Source organism: Suricata suricatta, chromosome 7 (assembly GCF_006229205.1).
Source record: "Suricata suricatta isolate VVHF042 chromosome 7, meerkat_22Aug2017_6uvM2_HiC, whole genome shotgun sequence".
Lineage (NCBI taxonomy): Eukaryota > Metazoa > Chordata > Mammalia > Carnivora > Herpestidae > Suricata > Suricata suricatta.
In genome coordinates, this window is record NC_043706.1 from 65,882,592 (window position 1) to 65,895,841 (window position 13,250).

Consider the following 13,250-nt stretch of genomic DNA (forward strand, 5'->3'; position numbering starts at 1 on the left):
CATTGCATCCTTGGCATTTACTGGAGTTTCTGGTAAGCAGGCACTCAATTATATTTGTTGAACGAATAAATGAATGAATTACAGTAACCCAGCAGTGCCTTGGTTTCAGACATTCAGACATGTCTATAGGACTGTAGGGACAGGTCTACCTTATTCACTATAGGGAAGGAGAAACCTCTTTGGAGGGAATTCAGTCTAAAGGAAGGGACATCAAGACATAAACTATGCTCAGGGCACCTGGGTGGCTCCTTTGGTTGAGCGTCTGACTTTAGCCCAGGTCTTGATCTCTCGGTTCATGAGTTCAATCCCTGCATCAGGTTCTGTGCTGGCAGCTCAGAGCCTGGAACATGCTTTGGATTCTGTATATCCCTCTCTCTCTCTGTCCCTCCCATGCTCATGCTCTGTCTCTCTCTCAAAGATAAACAAACATTAAAAAAATTAAAAAAAAACCCATAAGCTATGCTCAAAGGACAGTGGAGTGTCATAAAGGAGGCGGGATTTTGATAACGTCAAATGTCATTCAGGTTGTACCCTGATGCAGCTTCCTCGGCTGTACTCTGGGGTAAGAGAGCTCCAATTAAAGTTGACTGAAAGCTAGAGGCACTGTAAATCCGACATCAGCTTCATCTATGCAAGTAGCTTTTACAGTGCCAGCAGATAGCGCTAGAGTCTCTGCTCGGCTGGCAGATGGCACTCCTGTGACACTGCATGGTTAGCAGGTTCACACTGTCAGCACCTGGGGTGCACAGCCTCTGTTTGGGTGTCGAGGACACTGACAGTTGTGGCACTACCATGGTGAGCAGAGCTGCAGTGGTGGCTCCAATAACGTGATTCTGGGACTGGAGACATGTATTAGGAGATGAGAACATGGAGGATGCAATGGCCAGCTGAGCGGCCCCATTCTCTGCCACAGAATACCCATCTGAGACTGCTAGGGTTGCTCAGAAATGTTGGCAGAGCATTTGAGGGGGAGCGAGTACTTGCAGGTGGGTTCCAGGAGGGAGGAGAGGAGTTGTAATTTTGGATGGTTATCTCCATCCAGGTTAACGCCCTACCGGTTGCTCTCCCACACTCCCATTTTCTTCTGGATTGGAGTGTCCTGGAAAACTTGAGTTAATAAAGAGAACCTGACTGGGTATGCCTGGACTTATCCTCACCTGCAGTTTCAGCACCGGGGAGTGCGGGATCCATATGTCTTGAGATTTGGGAACCTAATTTACTTCTCCCTCCAGAAAAATGAAGCTTTTATTGAAAAAAGAAATCCGCGGCGCCTGGGTGGCTCAGTCGATTAAGCGACCGACTTAGGCTCAGGTCAGATCTCACGTTCCTGGGTATGAGCCCCGCATCAGGCTCTGTGCTGACAGCTAGCTCAGAGCCTGGAGCCTGTCTTCGGATTTGTGTCTCCCTCCCTCTCTGACCCTCCCCTGCTTGCACTGTCTCTCAAAAAATAAAATAAAAAACATTAAAAAATTAAAAAAAAAAAGAAAAAAGAAATCCTTAGCTTATCACGGCTGGTAAAAGAAGTCCTGTTGCAAACCTCTCGTTTACCTAGAGAATAATTGCACAGCCTTTTGGGTTAGGCTTGAGATACTGTACAGCAAAGTATATAATGTTGGGACTCCACATTTTAGCAGGAAATCATTTCTACTAATAGCCAGTCTGCACTTCTCTTCTGCTTGAATTGATTTGTGCTGTTCATTTGGGTTCTAACATGTTGAGACCCTGTTCCCCCTACAACTGAGAATCTCATTTAGTTGACTTCCCTCAAACCTGCTCCACTAACCATGTTTTTAAACCTGAATGTGATCCCTTTATAAGTTTTCATTAAATATTCCCAGAGCCCAGTGGTTAGCCTCATGCACATCCAATTTCATTCTCATCAACTCTAGTGTGCTCTTAGCCTGCAGAGGCGGCCAACTTCTCCCAGAACCCCTTTTTCCTGGGCAGGTTAGCTGAAAAGAATCTATGAATTTGCCCACGACAAGAAATTGGTCAGGTGCGCCGTATCCATCAGCCTTGTCAAACCCTGTCAGCGTTACCAAATCAGAAATTGTAGACACATTTGACTTTAAGTTACAAAAGGCAAACAGCTGCCTACTCTCTGATCCTGTCAGCTCTGAATATTTCCAGAAACAACAACAACAAAGAATTTTATCTTGAAATTTGGCAGAGCAAGAAGTAAAAAGACTGACTCTCACCTGAAATTCTTCTCTGCCCCTCCTCCCAGGGGAGTTAACATACTCTGTCTAAAAGTGACCTAAATTTTAAAGAATAAGTTACATTCTGTTCAAGGTCTTAGGTTTTTCCATGATTTTTTTTCCCCATGAGACAATGAAGCCAATGACTCAAGGGGATCAGTATGATTAATTATTTGTTATCCTGACACTCTAGATCACTGGTTGAAAGTGATTGCTTCTTCTTTAATCCCAATATATGCCCCTGCCTCAGTATTACCCCTTTGCATCTGCAGTGTGCAGAATTAGAATGGTGTGATAGGGAGGTTCAGGAAGCTCAGAGAGAGAGAAAGAAAACCTTTTGTTCTTGTCAGCCATCATTTTACACTCCAAGGAATAATCTATAATGTGCTGTGGCTGCTTTTTGTGTGATATGTCTTCATTTTTTACCTGCCTCCAAATTATGCACACCCTCACATCAGAAAGGTGTGTGTGTGTGTGTGTGTGTGTGTGATTATCAGATTTGGCTCTTGCAATTTTATAATGTGATTCCTGGTAGAAATTATAGGAATTTCTAGTGAAGTTGCTGGCAAGGTAACTGTATGCTAGGTAACTACAAAGGTTGTTCTTCATTGTTAAAGCAGAATCAGAGGTGTGCTGAGGTGAGGAAAAGCCAGAATGTTAAAGTGGCTCTGTCACTCCGATTAGACTATCAAGGGTGAGCCGAAGTAAAAAGTATAAAATGAACTGAATATGATCAAGTGTAGAGTTGTCTGCACCAGCTGAAGGCTCTGTGTCCCTGTCATCTAGGGGAAGATGTATAACAATTCTTCCAGCAGCTTATGCATTCTAGGTGGCAGGGTTATGGGTAAATAGGCCAGGGTTGGACTTGCAAGGAGGGTTGGGAGGCCTGTGGGTCAGACAGCTCCTAAGATTGGACTCTGGTTTTTCTTCTAACCATATATTCCTCTAGCCATGTGTATGGGTAAGTAATGCATACATTGTTAAATGCTCAACAAGGAATTTCCAAATACATAAACTCAGAAGTGTTAGATGTGTGTCTTGCTCCAAATTGGCTGACCGGGACTGGTACGTTTCACTTGACTTAGCTGGACTCAGGATCCAGGCACTTTCTAGACATGGGGCCTGGGTAATTATAGCTTAAGAAGCACCACAGATGATTCTGATTTTCAGCCCCAACTGGCTACAAAAAAGCCAACAACATCACCAGACAAGAGCATTTTATATGAGAGCTCTTAAAACTGTTTTCATAACTATGAGTATGAGTTTTTGCAATATCAGTCATTCTAATTCACTCTCCAATACAGTCTCCACAGGGAGAATACAAAGTATGGGTCTCTGTCTCTCTTCAAAAATACTGATCACCCACTTCCAACATTACATGTCCATCTGCATTCTGGACAGCTTCTCTGTTCTTTGCAGCAATTTTTCCTGAGGATGGCATTGGTTTTTAGAATTTGTCTTCTTGTCAGAGAAGCAGGCAGGATTTCGGCTTTAGTGTTTTTTAAAAGTTTTTTAAAATGTTTTATTTATTTTTGATACAGAGAGAGACAGGGAGAGGGGCAGAGAGAGAAGGAGACACAGAACCGGAAGCAGGCTCCAGGCTCTGAGCTAGCTGTCAGCACAGAGCCTGACACGGGGCTCGAACCCACGAACGTGAGATCTGACCTGAACCAAAGTTGGAGGCTTAACCGACTGAGCTACCCAGGCGCCCCAGGCTTTAGTGTTTTGCAATGGATCATGTTTTAGTGTTCTACTTTACCTGAATAGGAATAATTATATTTTATAAATTTTATTGGCTTCTTGATCTTTGATTATGTATACAGAATTTTTTTATGGATTGAATTATATGATCTCTGTGTATATCAAAGATTTCTAGATTTTTCAGAGTTTTGATTGCAAAAATAGTTCTAGAGTCAACTCAGGAAGGGATGATCTTATGCTAGAGAAAATTCTTATTTTAAATGTAGCAGAACAGGGTTGTATCTTGCTTCATATTTTTGAACTTGAATAATTTTAGATGAAATGGACATGTGACTTCCTGCATTCCACGTTTTTCCTGGGCTGATGACAGGGACTGCCTTTCACACTGCGGTGGCAGTGTGAAGAATGAACCCAGCCTTTTCAGGAAGAACATCTAAATATTAATTAGTTCAAAGCCCCAAATCAGCATTTTAGATAAATGGTGTGACATAAAGATGGATTATGTAATATATTATGCAAGAAGTAATAGTATTTGGCTAACTAGGAGCCCATCTGTGATTAATACCTTGTTAGGTACGAATTCAACACTATTCCAAGTTGTTTTGTTTGGCAGATCAAAGTTCCATGGTTGTAAGGTGATGATTTCAATTTTCAAAATCTCTGATTTTGTTGCCATTTCATTTGTATTTATGGGGCAATGTTCAATTATCTACACTTTGGGACATTTGACCAGCATTGGCTCTTCCTCTGAGGAAAGGCTTGAATCCCATTTGTGGGTACTCCTGTGGCATTTTATACCTGCAGCTGTTCAAGGCTGGAAATCAGACCTAGCAATGGCCTGGGGAAAGCAGCATCTTTGTTACATACCCTCCACACTCCAGCTGTCCAAAGCTAGGAGATGTCCTTTAATCCATAGTATAGAATAGCTACTCTTCAGGAATTGTTCATTTCTATAGTTCTTATCATATCAATTCTTCCCCAAAACCTGGTGGCATAACTGGCCTTTGAGAGGGATAGTAAGGGACAACTTAAGCAGTCATTCTGTAAGCCTCTTTCAAATTCATCTATGTATTAAGACAAATCATCAGAATGCTACGTATCTAGAGTGTTTCACCATGCCCTGTCCTTCGTTTGAATTTCTTTCAAAAACCAAAAACTTACCTTCTATCTTCAGCTTTCACAAAGGTCTAGTACAAGGAATAACCATGTGTGGAAGTTTTTTGTAATAGTTTTTGTTGAATGGCTTTTGAGAATGTGTCCATTTTACTGCTCGTTGTCTTGTATATAAATATCTTTGTGACAAAGCCTACTCGGAAACTGATGAACAGCTATTCATTATTCGATGAAATGATGTCTCTATGAAACTAATTTTTATAAAATCTTTACTTTGGCTTTTAGGGAGTTTGGTTTTTAGCCAATTCTTGCAGCTTTTATTAGTCAAGCTTTTCATCGTTAATATTTTTTCCCTCTTTTTGTTTTTCTCCATTTTTTATTTACTATTTTTTTTTTACGTTATTTATTGATTAAATATTGGATTTGGTATCATTTCTGTTTTTATGCTATTTATTACTCATTAACTCAACAATTTTATTTTGAGTTCCTGCTGTGTTGCAGGAACAGTGGTAGGCTTGTGGGGTAGGGTGGGGCTAGAGAAGACATTCCTTGCATCTCAAACACTTAAATGCTTTCAGTCTTTACTTTTATTGTGAACTGTCTAAAAATATTTTGGAACAATTTAAATGTAAATATGTATCCATATCTCCCTACTGTTGTGATGCTAGCTTTCCGCTTTCCTGCAAAAAGTCTCTCTGTTTGGATCTTGAAGTCTTCAGAGTATGTGTGATGATTGCTTCTGAGTGTGTTCCTCTGGTCTTCTGTCATTTTCCCTCTGCAGATCATCTTTCCCTCCAAGAGGCTCAAAAGAGTAATATGAAACATTGAAAGATTTTCTTTGTAACTTACTCTCTGGGACTCTGACTTGTGCCCTTCTGGCATCCCCCAGAGTACCTAGTCTGTCCTAACTTTGTATTTAATGCAGTCATGTTCATTATAATAAACTAAATGTGTTGAATGAGTATAAGCTGATACGGGATTTCAGAACTTTTCCTCTGCTATTGTCAAAAAGTCTGTATATTAGCTTTATACCCGTTGATCAGCTCTTCAAGTAGTTTGGATGATGACATTTTCTATCACAGTTACATAGGGGAAAATTACACCTTATGGCTTAGTGACTCACTGAAGAGAACCCATGATAATCTTTCCAAAGCTTTTGTTCTAGTTTTTTTTTTTTTTTTTCAGATTAGTAAAAACCAAGCCCTGTTTTTACTGAAGAGTTGGCTTTTGGTAAACCTGTGTTATCATCTTTGGTAATTATCATGACACCACAAGAAAAGGTAGTTAACACTCTCTGATTCTGATACACAGTCAGTAGGACAATTAATAACCTGCAAGCAAGTTGAGAAGATTTGTGATGTTAGTATTGAGGTAGGAGAAACTCCGCAGTACACCAGGGAAGGGTAAGGTATTCAACTAATATAAGCAATAAGGGAAATAAACTTAAAATTTTTTAAATGTTTATTTATTTTTGAGAGAGAGAGAGAGCATGAACAGAGTAGGGGTAGAGAAAGAGGGGAACACAGAATCTGAAGCAGGCTCCAAGCTCTGAGCTGTCAGCACAGAGCCTGACGTGGTGCTCAAACCCATGGACTGCTAAATCATGACGTGAGCTGAAGTCGAAAACTTAACCAACCAACTGAGCCACCCAGGTGCCCCAATTTTTTTCATAGAAAGAGTTAGAGGCATTTCAAATAATATTTTGGTTATCTTTCTGGTTAGCCACTTCATGCTCCTAGGAGACCTGCCTGATGCCTTTTGCTGAATTATTTATTAATTTAATGTTAGAGCTATAACTAGACTTTGATTTTTGTTGGCAGATTAGAGTACTGTACTATATCGATGCCTTGGAGGGGAACAGGCCAGAGGTGTATAGGACTTAGACATTTAAGAAATCATCACGAATCATGCCTAAGAAATGATTTAGCATTGCATGTAGTAGCTCTTCCCAGGATTCTTTAAGATAACTTGTTCTTTTTTTTTTTTTTTAAGATAATTTGTTCTTGAAAATGCCAAAGAAACTCTATGTTACCTTTATCAGTCAGGATAGTAGGGCCACTTTGAGTTTATGAGAGAAGAGATTTCTGTAGCAGGAACTAGACTGTGCCCAGTTGTTGGGGCCCCTGGGAAGTAAAGATCTGCAAGAGAGGTTTGAGGAGTCACTACCCAGTCTGCCTGATAGACCAAGTGACTGAACCAATGAGCTTGCAGGGAACTCTGCAAAGCAAGCGCAGCCAGCTGCCCGAGCAGGCCTGTGAAGGGGCAGTCAGGGAGTGATGCCTGGGAAGGAGCTGCTGTGTCTCATTGTAGCCAAACATTAGGTGTCTGGTGGAATCAACAACTGAGAAGACAGGCTGTATATAGAGTGGAGGAGAATTGAGGCCCAGCTGGCACTTCCTCATTGGTCCATAACAGTATCTTAACCAGAGGTGTTTCCAAGAGCGGCAGCTCTGCTTCACTTCTGCTTTCCAGTCTTGTGCAAATTCTTCTTGGCGAACTCTAACTCAGGAGCATGCAGAGTAGGAAACAATGGGAACATAATTCACAGCTTAATCAAGTGGACACAGCAAGATCCAGCAAACTCTTGCACCCATAAAAGATGCCTCAGTTTTGTCCAGGGGGTGGAATGTAATGGGAAAGAGTTCTCATTCTCATTTCCACAACACTGTGATCTATTCAGGGCCACGGCCAGGTGATACCTAGTTCATATACCTGGTTTGTACCTTGGTCATTATACCTGGCTCATAATGGCAGCTCTGGCAGCCATCATAGTTCTGGCTTGGAGGAGTTGCATAAATATACATTGGATAAAAATAACTGATTTTAAGTCAGGAGCTCTGAATTTAGTTCTGTTTCTGCCACTGTATCAATTATCTGAGTCTTGGCTCTCAGCTTCTTACTTGTCCTTTTATAGTCTCCTCTGTATTACAGAGGCTGGATGTCAAAAACCCATATTTCCTGGAGACTTTTGACTTAGCCAATGGAACACTGCATCATAAAGTAGTAGAAAGAGGGAAGCTGTATTTTTTCTGCTTCTGGCTTTCGCAGCTGCAGGAGCAGTGGTAAGTGACTATGGAGGCTAGCAGTGAAAGCAGCCAGTCCGGAAGTTTTAGCAAAAGTGTTCGCTTCTGGTTTCTTGTCCGGAGGCATGGATTCACAGAGTTCTGCTCAGTAGTGTCCTGGGTAGTGACTCTGGATATTATCAGTTTCTTTTCTTCCAACTCTAGTGATGGTGGTGGTTTCCTGACACTTCTGATCATCTCCTTTTTTCTCCTCTAGCTTTCCTAACACTTTGGGAACTTGTTCCTTGTATTAAATTCCTGTTTCCTGAAATAATGAGTATGGTTGCCATTTTTCTAGATGGATACATAGAATACCGCCTTCTTCTAACCTTGGAACCTTGAGCATTTGACTCTCAATTACATCAACTTGAAAATGATGTAAAAGTCTAATGCAATAAAGTTTGTAAAAGTTCCTAAATGTTATAAGCTACTTTTCATATGTTAGCTGTTAACTAGATAAAATATAGTTTTTCTGGAGGGAGAGTAATATAGTGTTTGAATGCATGGACTCTGCATGGGTTCATATCCACTTCAGCTACTGACCGGCTGTGAGAGGTTGGGTGAATAGTATACTTTTCCAAGTTTGTTTCCTGCATATAAATGGGGTGATAAAAACACTTAGCTTACCAGGTTGGAGGTATTAAGTGAGATATAACATGTAAAGTGATTAACTCGGTGTGTGACACATTACAAATGCCCAATACTGTTATTATTATTCTCTGTAGTGTATTATGGGAGAGAGTTGTATGATGGATCCAAGAAAGAACTAGCAATCTATCTGAACAAATGATCAAAAATAGATTAACATAAAAAGTAATTTAATTCTGTGAGTTAATAGACAAAACAAAGTAAATAAACTTTTATGGTTTTGAGAGAAGAATGATGAAAACCACTTCTTCAAATTCCTGAATATTGAAACATTGATCTGAGTTGATACTGAAAATATTTACAATTTATTCATCATCAAGAATGTAATTAGTCATTGTAGATAAATTTAAATAACACAGGCATAAAAAGAAAAGAATAAAATATCCTAACTCTGGTACCTGGATACGACTGTGTTAATATCTTGGGGTAGGCCCCTCTGTTCTAGACCTGGCTGTAGTGCTGGATACTCACACACGTGAGACAGGTATACATTTTCCAGCAGCTCTTGTTTTGGGTATGTATTAGATGTCTGTTTCCTTTAAAATAATTAGATAACTCAAGAACAATGGTCTAATTGCCCACGGAGGACATGGCTCTGTGTCTAACCTATCATCCTGCCATCAGATCAGGAATCAGAAAGTCATATTTTTAACTACTTTACTAAGCTAGAATTTAAAAAAATTAACATCGGTGTTAAAATTTGAACTCTTGATGCCACATCTCTTCTGAGTCATGGTGGTTAGCTTTTTTTTTTAATTTTTCAAATATTTATTTATTTTTAAGAGAGAGAGAGAGAGAATGCTTGCGTGCAAGCTGGAGGGGGCAGAAAAAGAGGGAGACACAGAATCCAAAGCAGAGTCCCAAGCTCTGAACTGTCAGCACAGAACCCGATGTGGGGCTTGAACAAACCTCAAGATCATCACCTAAGCTGAAGTCAGATGTTCAACTGACTGAGCCACCCAGGCACCCAAGATTTTTTTATTCTTAAGTTAGTTTAAGCTTTAAGTTTTGTTTAAAGTTTATTTTATTTTTGAGAGAGAGAGTGCAAGCAGGGGAGGGGCAGAGAGAGAGAGGGGAACTGAGGATCTGAAGCAGGCTTCGTGCTGACAGCAGTGAGCCCAATGTGGGGCTCAAACTCATGAACCATGAGATCATGATCTAAGCCAAAGTTGATGCTTAACTGACTGCCATCCAGGTGCACCCATGATGGGTAACTTTTAAACAAATATTGCTGCTCCTGGAGTCAGCACCTGCTTAAGTTTGGACTACATTTCTCAATCCCTCTTTTATCTAAGGTATGAATTGACTATATGACTGGTTCTTACCCACAGAAGATAAGTGGAAATGATACGTGTTGCTTTTGATCTAATGCCATTGAGAAGAGAGTTTGCTTTCTCTGAGTTTTCTGTCTGGATACTGGAGGATGGTGGAACTATAGATGGAGTCATGTTGGGCCCTGAATCAATACATGGAGGAAAGCTTTTGGCAGACCAGTAACACATTAGACTTATACAAGTGAGAAATAAAATTCTATTAGATCAAACCACTGAAATTAGCATTATCTTAATATACATCCTCGAGCCCACATTGAATGTTCTCTCTTTATCCTCTTCCTTCTCCTCAATGTCTCCCTTGTATTATTGATTCATATTTTCCACCAATCTTATACATAGTAGGCACTTAGTTAATGTTAATTACAATTACATGTGGTTCCTGGACTAGTATAAATCCTTAAAATGAGATTGAAACAGGTTTAAGATAGTATCTGGAAAAATGCAATATTCTTATAATGTAGTATAGACTAAGTACAAGAAAACTTTTATTATAACTAGAAAGAGACTCCTATAAAAATAAGCTCAAGTGAAAGATTTATTCTCTATTTCTAGAGGCACTTAAAATAGAAGATTGGAAAAGGTGGCATTTTTTTCTTTCTTTTTAAAAAAAATTTTTTTTTGTGGCAGGTCTTAAAATTGAGATTGCTTTCCCTTCTCTTTTCATTATCTTTCTTTACTGACTCCTTTCTTTCTTGCAATTTCCTAAACTTTTTATGCCTTTTTAAATAGGAGAACACCAGAAAGCTCTCTTCAATTAACCCAAGTGCACTTGACAACCATCTTCCCAAGGGCCTGTTCCAGCTTTTGATAGGTAAGCAAGTGCTTCAGACCTGGGGGAAGGCACTGTCATGCCTGGCCTGTGTGGAGGTTTCTCAGCTGAAGGCCTGCTGCCATCTCTCACAGCACTCCTAGGGGGCAACTCCCCTCTGAATATGCAAATATTGCATGCTCCCAAACATAAAAGATCCCAACTAACTCAATCATGCTTCAAATCTCTGAGTGGAGCTTCTGTCAGAATTAATAATTTTAAACCAGACCCTCAACAAGAGGAGAAACTGTGTGTTCTAGTTTGCTTTCTTTTAATAGCTTTTAGTTCTGATACTTTGTATTTAATTTATTATGACTTCAAATAAAATATATTTATTTTTTATTATATAAAAAATCCAAAGAGTTGCTGGATCAGACTAGTGGCATGAAAAGATTGCTAGAAAACAACAATCAACATCTGTGACTTCATACAGCATTTTATTGTATAATAATCATCTAAACAGCACTTTAAAAAATTTAGATCCAGGATCATCTCAGAGCCTTTACCTGCCCAATCAAGTTCTACAGAATCAAAGAATCTTGGAAATAATGATTTCTAGTTATGTATTCTGTAAGAACTGCAATTTTGTGTATCTTTGCCTAATAGTTTTGCTAAGGTGAAGAAAAGTTCAGGGTATCACTACCAGATATACAGCTAAATGCCTGTGACAGAAAGACGAAGGCTGGCCCCCGGGGCAAAGAGCTCTGAGCAATTGCACAGAAGCGGGAAGACAATATCTCAACAGTTTATTTTTTTAAGTTTAATTTATTTTTTGAGAGAGAGAGCACGCATGAGCAAGGGAGGGGCAGAGAGAGAGGAAGAGAGAGAGAGAGAGAGAGAGAGAGAGAGAGAGAGAGGAAGACAGGGAGAGAGAGAATCCCAAGCAGGCCCCATACCAGAAGTGCAGAGCCCCATGTGGGGCTCCAGCCCATGAATGGTGAGATTGTGACCTGAGCGGAAACTGACAGTTGGACACTTAATCAAATGAGCCACCCAGGAGCCCCAGGAAGACAATATTTCAAATAAGGGGTCTAATAGCTTTATAATAATTGACTTTCTAGAGGCATGACCACATGTGTATTTTTATTTTTCAGCATATGAATTATGCCTTCTTCAAATCTCTGTCTCCAGTATTTAGCAGCAACTTAGAAAATAGTAAGGGCTTTCTGTAAATGTCTGTTAAATGAAGTACTTGGATTCAGAAATCCTGAGTTTCTGTGTAGTAACACAGCTTTTTAAAAATTTTTCTTTTCATTATACCCCCATCTATGGAGCACCTATCCATGTCAGATATTGTGCAAAATGCTGGGACTATAGAGATGAATGCGAGTCAGTGGTGATCTCTCATTATGCAAAGGTAGAGGTAGGGGGCAGACGAAGCTTAATGTCATGTGATAACATTTGTGAAGGTGTGAGCACATCCTGTCTCTGGAGGAGGTGAGGAAGGGACAATCAAAGCTTATTTCTCTTAGGAGAACTGATGTTTGGACTGAGTCTTGATAAATGAGTTGGAGTCTGGCAGGTGGACAGGAATTAAACTAGAGGGGAGGTGTCTTATGAAGAAACCACCTACGCAAGGGAAGAGAGTTAGTGTATTGGAGGAAAGGGATGTGACACAGTGAGGGGTATGTATGAGGCCATCGCAGGGGTTACCCTGGGGAAATTAAGGGGTCAGATCATTACACACTTTTTATCCCATGCTAAAAGGACTGAGCTTTATCCTAAAGATAAAGGATGAAAGAATTTAAAGTATGTGTGGGTGACATGGTTGAATTTTTAGATTACTTACCCATATAATGTAGAAAGCCATATAATGTAGAAAGACTAGTTATCTCCAAAGGTTACTGTGAAGATTGGGTGAGATGATAAGCTTGAGAGAATTCTAGAACATGTAAGAGAAATGTTAACTAGTGTTATTAATGCTAACAACTCACATTCATTACAGACTTATTTAAGTATTCTTTGTGGAGTAAAACATTGAATTCTCACAACAATACAATTAACTATAAATCTGTGAGGGGGAGCCTTGCTTTGTATTGTCTTCCCAGTAGTAATGCTGGGCTTGATTTTTTCTCATTTAAAAATTTTATTGCTCTTGACAATTGTTGTAGAAGGCCTTTAAAATGATCAGAGTAACTGATGAAGGGCAAAGTGGTTATCTTACTTTCCTCCCAAATCACCTGTAGGTAGCTATCAAAATGAGCTCTCTGACCACCATAATTTTTTTTTTTTTTTTTTACAAACGTGGACTAACAATCAAATTATTGGCTGTAGAGAACAAAGAAGTAAGTGGTATCAATCAATATCTTTCTCTTCTCATCCTCTCCTGTCTCAAAATAAGATATCCCCATAGTTTAAGGCTGCTTTCTGGAGATGAATGTGGCTC

At 39.7% G+C, this 13,250-nt stretch overlaps 1 long non-coding RNA gene across 1 annotated transcript in view; it reads left to right on the plus strand.

The window, feature by feature from the left end:
- The first annotated feature begins 10,788 nt into the window (after nucleotides 1-10,788).
- The window catches only part of LOC115297117, a 73,089-nt gene continuing 70,627 nt past the window's right edge, over nucleotides 10,789-13,250 (plus strand). The window contains exon 1 of the long non-coding RNA XR_003911286.1: nucleotides 10,789-10,867. This is a non-coding gene — a long non-coding RNA (uncharacterized LOC115297117). The remainder of the gene's footprint in view (nucleotides 10,868-13,250) is intronic.